Genomic DNA, 8,593 nt, shown 5'->3' on the forward strand with positions numbered 1-8,593 from the left:
AGGTTATCTTCTGTGTCTGTGTTAATTGGTTTCCCTTTTCTTTGTTGAAGAGGGTCTGTGCAATCCTTCTGCCTAGTCCGCCATCTTGCCGGAAGCTCCTCTCGAAAACTTTTAAAACCCCAAGCGCTACTCTCTGTGAGCTGAAGTTTGAGGAGATTTTGAATTTCTAGAGAAAGCAATGTCAGGAGGAAATGGTGGGTAGAAGACTGATTTCAAAATTATAAAACAAGGTGTAGAAATCCATGAGTCAGGAATTGATTTTAAAGATACTGTGTTGAGTGAACTGTGTGTCTAGTAGTCTTTGATGACATTCATGTAGGAAACTGTTTCATTATCCTTCTAATACATTGTGATCCTGTTGCTGTTGGCAGAAGTGCCTAAAACAAACAGTTCAGTGGAAGAAAAAAAATATTTATTTTTAATTTAATGAGTTCACGAGTAAGGGGAAAATAATTTGAGTGGGAGGATAGAAAACATTTTATTGTGCTGAAATTGCGTCTTTTATCAGTAGAATCCTAGGCTAGAGGGACTAAATAGCTCTGAAGCAAGTCCTTTCTCATACTGGCCTGATGTCACTGCTGCAGACAAACTAATTTATTATTGATGACTCGTGATGCTTTTTTATTTGTCTCTGTTTCAGCACTTCTCATATGTTGGGTATAGCCTATTGATTCATCTAGGTTTGGGCTTTATGGTAATTTACTGAAAGGGAGCACTGAAGAAAACTTGCAGAAGAGATGAACATTTTTCAAATGTTACCCAAGTGGAATAAAAGAAACATAAAAGGTCTGTTTTTCTCCAGTTGAATTAATGAGTCTACTTGACTTTAACTTGTGGGTGGGTAAAAGTTGATAGAAAAGACATATTGTGTAGTGGTATTCATGATTATTTATTATTGAATGCTAATAATGGACTGTGCACTTTTAAAAAAATGTAGAAGGGAGTTCAACAAGAAAAACGTGATTCAATTTAGTTTTTCAAGATGTGCAAAGTTTCTCCTTTGAGGGACCTTAGTGTGTTACTGTCAGGGTTTGTTAAATTGATTATATTTTGAAATATATTGTGACTAATATTCCTGTTATCCCAACATCAGATGTGTCTGAAAAGCAAAAGTAAATATCCTGTTTTATCTATCATGGCTCTTTATGTAAATGTGTAATTTGTCTTGATTGGATCTAAATTGCAGAGTGGAGGGAATTCATGCATCTACTTTCCATGTCCCTCATGGGACATCAAATTGAATTCTCTTGCGTATTGTTCTGGCTTGACTACATTTGTCTGTTTTTATCTCTGCTATGCAAAAACAATTGCTGATTTTTATCTTCACTGTGGGTAACTTAAAAAAAAAAAATTCTTCTCTTTATTTATATGCTTCTTCCAGAAAAGAAAAAAAAAAATGCAACCAAATAACTTAGTTTTAAGCAACAGATAAGAGAATCCTGAACACTGAATAAAATTGATGTTCAGTGAAGAGCATTTGAAACCTGGATAGACTACTGAGATGCAGCAGATCAGGGATTAGAGACAAAATATTTCTGTCTGATGAGAAACAATTGAACAAAGAGTGAACACAAAGCTTTCAATGTTATCAGTTAGTATGGTCATGTTCTATCACTCTTATTACTATAAAGCTAGCTTTTAGCTTCTTTAGAGGAAAAAAAAAATGCAAACCACCAGAGTTACAAAGCAGTTCTACCCAGAGAATTTATCAAAAGAAATTATTTTATTCTTTAACCATCTCATTGTTATAGTTTTGAATTTTTAAATTTAATGTTGTTTATAAAAGGCAAGAAGAACTGAAAAAGAAGTACAGGTAAGAAAGATAGAAAATGAGTGAAAAAAAAGCATGTTACAATGTCAAAATTATATAATTTCTACTGAGTGGATTTTGAAGCAAGTGAACTAAAGCTTCAGAAAATGTTTAGTTACTTATTCTTTCCTTTCTTTAGAAATAATTTTAAACATCCATGAGGTCAATTTTCTTTTGAATATAGTTTGTTTCTGCTATGACTTCATTTTATAATTCTTTCTTTTCACTATATATTTTTTCATGTATGTATGTATATGTATATATACTGCACACACAAATGCATAAATATAAAGAGAGGGAGGGTTATATATAGAGAGAAAGACAGACAGAAAAACTGGTGTAAGATACTTTGATACATACAGCAGAGGATATAGGAAATTATGACATATGATTCATATTTTAGTGTTCTGATGTTCTTCACATATAGTTGGTGAGATTTCCTATGCTGAATTTTATTTAAATTTTATGTATATAAATATTAACTTAGTAGCTATTTCAAGAAAAGCAAAACAGAAGAGTTTAGATTGTTTAGATGGAGAGAAAGTAAGAAAGAGAAGTATATATTAGAAGAAAAGGCAATAAGAAAAAGAGATTTAAGTTGAGCCTTGTAGTTTTCAGGAATCCAGAGAGAAATAATATGGAAATGATATGGTGTTGTTATTAGTTGCAATGGAGTCATTGCTAATTCATGGTGACCCCATATATACAGAGTATAACTGCTCCATAGGATTTTCAAAGCTGTGTCCTTTACGAAGCAGATCACCAGGCCTGTCTTCCAAGGCATCTCTGGGTGGGTTCAAAATGCGAACCTATCAGTTAGTAGTCATGAGCTTAACCTTTTGCAGCATCTGAGGACATGGTATTTGGGAAGCAGTTGAAATTTGAAAAGGTAGTTGCTTTTAGATTGTACAAAAATGCACTTTCCAGTCTAAGAAATTTGGACTTTATGTGATATTCTCTCTCTGATATAATTAAAAATTACCTGCATTTATTACAGAAAATAAGCACAATATTCTGCCCCACAGCTGTAAGGAAAACAGTATCAAAGCAAGTGGAATCGTTTAGTATATAGATTTTAGACTTGCTGTTTGCTTGCTGGAGCTCTATGTACAAGCTTAAAAGCTCTGGATGTACTCGGTATTCCTTAGCATAAAGAGATTAAAAAAATTGAGGTTTGGAAAGTAGACGAGCAAGTTGTTATATGGTCATGAACTTGTCAAATATGAGCAAAGGGATAACATTATGGGAGAAAATAATGAAAAATACCTAGTGAATTGTAGGAGTGATAAATACAACTAATTAGTAAGGAAGAGAACACAAAACACAAGTTAATAAAACAAGACCTATTATATGAAGATGTTAGAAGATTTACGAGTATTATTAGACATACAACTGAGTTAGTGATCTATGATTTCAGCTAAATTTCTAGGAAACTTGTGTCAGAATGGAAAATCAGAACAGTGAAGTAAGCATGCCAATATTTTTTAGCACTTCTCAGAGGCTTAAATGATTCTGACTGAAATCATTTAAGAAAAATGCTCTAGTATTGTCCTCATAAAATATGGTTTCAAGTTAGGGTGTGATAATCACTTTTTCATATTTGCTGAATAAGTGACTTGACTTCTGGAGTACCATGAATAATGTGTTCTTGAAGACTTTGAAAAGTCTTAACGGAAGGATACAGCTATTTTTTAGGTAATACTTTTGCTAGTTGCTAAACTATAAAAAGGGTAGGAATGTGGTAGGAAAGTTAGGAATATGATGAGTAAAGGGACTCTACAGATATACCTAGCAGCTCTGGTAATGTAGTGCCTAAGGCACTTGATTGTGACCAGAAGGCTAGCAGTTCAAACCCATCAGCCACTCCTCAGGAGGAAGGTTGGGCAATCTACTTCCATAGTGATACTGTCTAGGAAAGCAAAGGAGGGGTCGTTATGAGTCAGGTCTGACTCGATGGCACATAGCAACAACAACAGCAACAGACATACCTCGTTTTCCTGGAAGGGATACTCTTCGTCTCATCTATATATTCATTGTGAGACATGTTTTCCTACTCCCTTGCATGCCATTTATTGTGCGTTGGACATTGTGGAAAATACACTGTGGAAAGCTGTCCTCCTTTGAAGGGCATTGAGATTTGTTTAGGCAGGTAAAGATGGGTGGATCATTCTAGACATCTTTGATAGGGTTTTTTCTTTATTCACTTGACATTAATTTTGTTTTGAATTTAGTCATTGGCATTAATTGGCCGTTATTCTACAGTATGCAGCTTACTACTAAGGCAAGGCTTTTCTGGGGTGTTAAGAAAGGTATTAATTACAAGGTGTTCAATAAGTCCTTTCCACTCAAGTTTGGTCAGAATTTCTGTGTCCGCTGTCATTGCATAACCTCCTATATTGCTGATCAACTCTCAACAAAATAAGAGTCTATGCTAAGGCTCCTGGGGTTATACCTGGGGAATACTACCATTGGCTAAGGAGTGATGGTGAATCCCCACACCAATTTCTGGGACCCTCCCTGTATACAGCTCTCTTATATATTACCCTGCCACACAGATTCCAACATCTTCAGCAACTTGGAATTGAGACCCCTGTCTCCTGAGTTCAGTGATACCCGGCACTGCTAGGGGTGCATCATCTTATCCTATACCATGAAAGTGATTCCAGGAAAAATCCAAAATCACATTGTGTTTTCCTTGTCTGAAGGATCACAGTCCTGCACTTAATATTGTCAGTTGCCTGAAAACACTGCCCTCATATATTTTGTTGAATTACTGTTTTCAATGAGAGGGCAAGTCTGTTACCAGGTATATTTTGTTGTTTTTCTTTCCCATTCTATTTTATTTTTCCCATTCTATTTTCTTTGCCCCTTTGTCAATCATACAAGGGAACTTTGATGTGTTTTCCTTAAGCCAGTTAAATGAACTTAAAGATATCTTATCATATGAGTTTTCCTTTCCTTACTTGACCTCAGACTGAGTATATCATAAAATCAGTTTCATAAACGATTTTAAGTATAGAATCTTTTAAACAGCCAGCAGGTGCTATGAACATGTTCACTGAATTTACCTTTTTCTATCACTGTTAAACTTCATCAATTGTAAGATCTATTAGGTCTCTCAGGCTAATTTGTAAAACAGAACAGAACCAACAAGTGAAATTTTGTGTCTCTTTGTGAAGAAATCTGATCAGTTAAGGAGTGAATCTATTTTGGGGTCTTGTGTCCATTCTTTCCCCATTTTTCCCTGGCTTCAAATGCCAGTCTTGGCAAAAATGAGAAAGAAATTTCTGACTTCCCAGAATGGCCTGTAGACTAACTGAGCTTAAGTTGCTTTGTACTGTAACTTGAATCCCCAAAACAAATATTTGTTAGATCATTTCATTCTGGCTAATGGCAACAAGCCAGCCATTTACCAGAAGTAACTCAAAACTCTACTTCAAAGTCAAGGAGATAATTTAGTAGGACTGGAGAGTAGTTTTGCTGGGGAGTCTGAAACTTCAAAATGCATATTTTGCTTTATGCAAGTTGATATTTATTATGGATTTTATGTCTTTAGTGTTCAATCTTTAATAATTGTTGCATTATTCTATGTGGACACATAAAGCCAGTATAAGCCTGGAGTTTTAATATAAGTAACTCTATGGACTCATATGTCTTACAGTTTTTGAAGTACACAGTTTCTCCCGTAGAATCATAGATGTGTTATTGCAAAGTCTTTGATGTGAAAAATCACACACTTAGTATACCACGGCATATGGGAAAAGGAGTGTCGGGGAGATCACTCAAAACCTAAGGAACATTTTAACCAGAACACTAACAACAATAATTTTAATCTTGAGTTCAAAATTTAGGATATAAAATATTCTTAGACTATAGTTAGATAAACTATTAATGCAATTGGGAGCTCTGGTGGCATAGTGCCTAAGGCATTTGACTGCTAACCAGAAGGCCAGCAGTTCAAACCCACCAGCCCCTCCTTGGAAGGAAGGTTGGGCAATCTACTTCTGTAGTGAGACCACCTCGGAAACCCAAGGAGGGATTGCTATGAGTCGAATCTGGCTTGATGGCAGTGAGTTTGTTATTATTATTATTATTAATGCAATTACAACATGGCTTTCATACCTAGTGTTACAGTTCCTTCATCCTTGGCAATTTTATACCCTGTGGCTCCTCCTTCCTTCTTTAAGATGTGTTGTTATTGTTGTGTGCTGTCAAATCAATTCCAATTTGAAGTAACCCTATTGGACAGAGTAGAACTTCCCTACACTGTTTCCTAAGCTGGAGTCTTTATAGGAGTAGATCCCCAGGTCTTTTCTCCCATGGAGCTGCTGAGTGGGTTCAAAGAGCTGACCTTGCACTTAGCAGACAAGGGTTTTGCACCACCAGGGTTCCTTCTGCAAGATATAGACCCTTGAATACATTTGCTCCTAATAGTGACCAGTTGTGTCAATATTAAAAGTATGTTTCAGGGATGGACATCATCGTTTTTTTTTTAAACTATGGAAATGTCTTTGCATCCCCTTCTTCAGGTAGTTTAATATCGTAGGAAATGTAATGATTCTTGAAGTCACTAAATCAACTACTTTTTATACTGGAAGGCACTTCTCCAAGATTTTTTTTCCCCCTTAGGGTCTTGAAATATCTCCAAGGCTTTCTCTTTTATGTGAGATAACTTGCCCCTGATCATTTTAAAATATTAACATGCTGGGAAAAGTGCTAAGGAACCAACCTGGCTCCAACATTATATTGCTATCATTCCCTCATTTACCTAATGTGGATAAGCTAGTCTGCATTATTAAACATGCATTGTAGCAAAACAGATTGTACATAAAAACCATCCTCCTCAAGCCTCAGCCTACATGCAGAAAATTTGCTGTTATTCATCAAATCCTAAATTCAACACCGACTTACTTGGTGAGGTTAGTAAACTTTTCTAAGCCTCAGACTTTTTCATCTCAAAAACAAGCATAATTATAATTTCTATCTTAGAGGACTACTGAGAGAGTAAAATTAGATAAAATGATACCTATAAAGTATTTGCACATAAACCCATTGATGTAAAATCAATTCCAACTCATAACGACCCTGTAGAACAGAGTAGAACTGCCCCCATAGGGTTTCCAAGGCTGTAAACTTTACAGAAGCAGACTGTCACTTCTTTTGACCATGGTTTGATCTGCCAACTTTTCGGTTAACAGCCAACTGCTTTAACTATGGGGGCTCTGGTGACATAGTGCCTCAGGCACTTGACTGCTAACCAGAAGGTTGGTGGTTCAAACCCACAAGCCACTCCTCAGAAGGAAGGTTGGACAATCTACTTTCGTAGTGATACTGTCTCAGAAACCAAAGGAGAGGTCTTGGGGCTCTAATACACGTAGTCAGTTAATAAAAGTTTTTATCAAAAAAATAATTTAAGAGTTTTGCTATCTACCATATCCGATCATAGCTCTATTACTCACCTGATTTGTGACACTGGTCAATTTATTTTGTTCTTCTAAATTTAATGTTTCTTATATACACAACACAGAAAATCACATCTATTTTGAAGAGTTGTTTGAAGTCTACAATCAGGCTATTATGTTAAACAGCTCCCTTCCCCACTAGTTCCCTGTGGTGTAAGAGCTATTCTTGTAGACCTGGGAGCCAATGAGCATTGTCAGAGCCTATGTTCCAGAGCTCTGTGCTGCAGGCCTAAACTGTGAGGAGTCAGTGGGATGATGGAACACATTACCCCAATCCCAACTACTACTGTATGGAAAATCTGGAAAGGGCAGCTGAAGAGTCAGTTCCCCTTGCCAAGGAGAACTGTTCTGGTTTGCTTTGCAGATGAGTAGCAACTCCCATCTCCCCTAGATTCCTAAGGCCCAAGGGATATTCTGGGTATATTCAGCAGCCTGTACATATTGGTACATCCCATACCTTGGCTGTGAAGGATTTGTACTGGGCAGTTATGGCAGCCAGGCTGCAGCACAATTGCCTCTAACATGCATGCACACACGCGCACACACACACACACACACACACTTACACACAGTTCTGTCTCTATAGGGTGCACCCAGGTGGGACAGTGTGAATATCAGTTTCCTTATACCCAGTTTCTGCTATAGAGTCTTAAGTTCTTTCCAGAGAAGCTACCCTGAAAATTTGATAATATCCTGTTACTGCCAAGAGATCAGAGTCTGGAACAGTTTTCCCCTTGGGTATGCTGAAAAGCTATAGAACCATTGGCTAGAAATTAGTGGAGGCTGATAACTGGGCATGATAATAAGAAACAGTAGCTAGAAGATTAATGGGGTGATCAGAAAAAGAAAAAGCCCAAGAGAAGTTGACTGAAAGTAGATTCATTCCTGGTAGACAGAAAGGCTGTGTGTAAAAATACAATGCTGATCACTCTAAGGAGCGAAATCAGAAGTTTAGCACTGCATCAACAACTGACTTCACTGAAATAATCTAGCCAATCACTGATCAAGAGTATTTGAAATAGAGCACTTGGCATGAGTAAAATGCCTAATTTAGGATTTGAGACTAGACTCCATTCCTGCTTCTGCTAAGGAAATCTTTCCTCTGTGATCATGCAGATGGAGGATGTCATATCTTGTTCCCAGAGGGAGTTGGGACGCAAAAGATTGTATGAAATGCCCTTATACAGTATGTTCTCAGAAAATATGTTATTTTCAAATAACTTACCATATTAAAACAATGCAGCTTGACTTCTGGGTAATGTTCTTAAGAAATGCCTGCAATATACATTCTCAACAAACCTATGTCTTAAGATAAGTTAAT

The sequence above is a fragment of the Orycteropus afer genome, unplaced genomic scaffold (genome assembly GCF_000298275.1).
Source record: "Orycteropus afer afer isolate SDZICR_OR568_19922 unplaced genomic scaffold, OryAfe1.0 scaffold00280, whole genome shotgun sequence".
NCBI lineage: Eukaryota > Metazoa > Chordata > Mammalia > Tubulidentata > Orycteropodidae > Orycteropus > Orycteropus afer.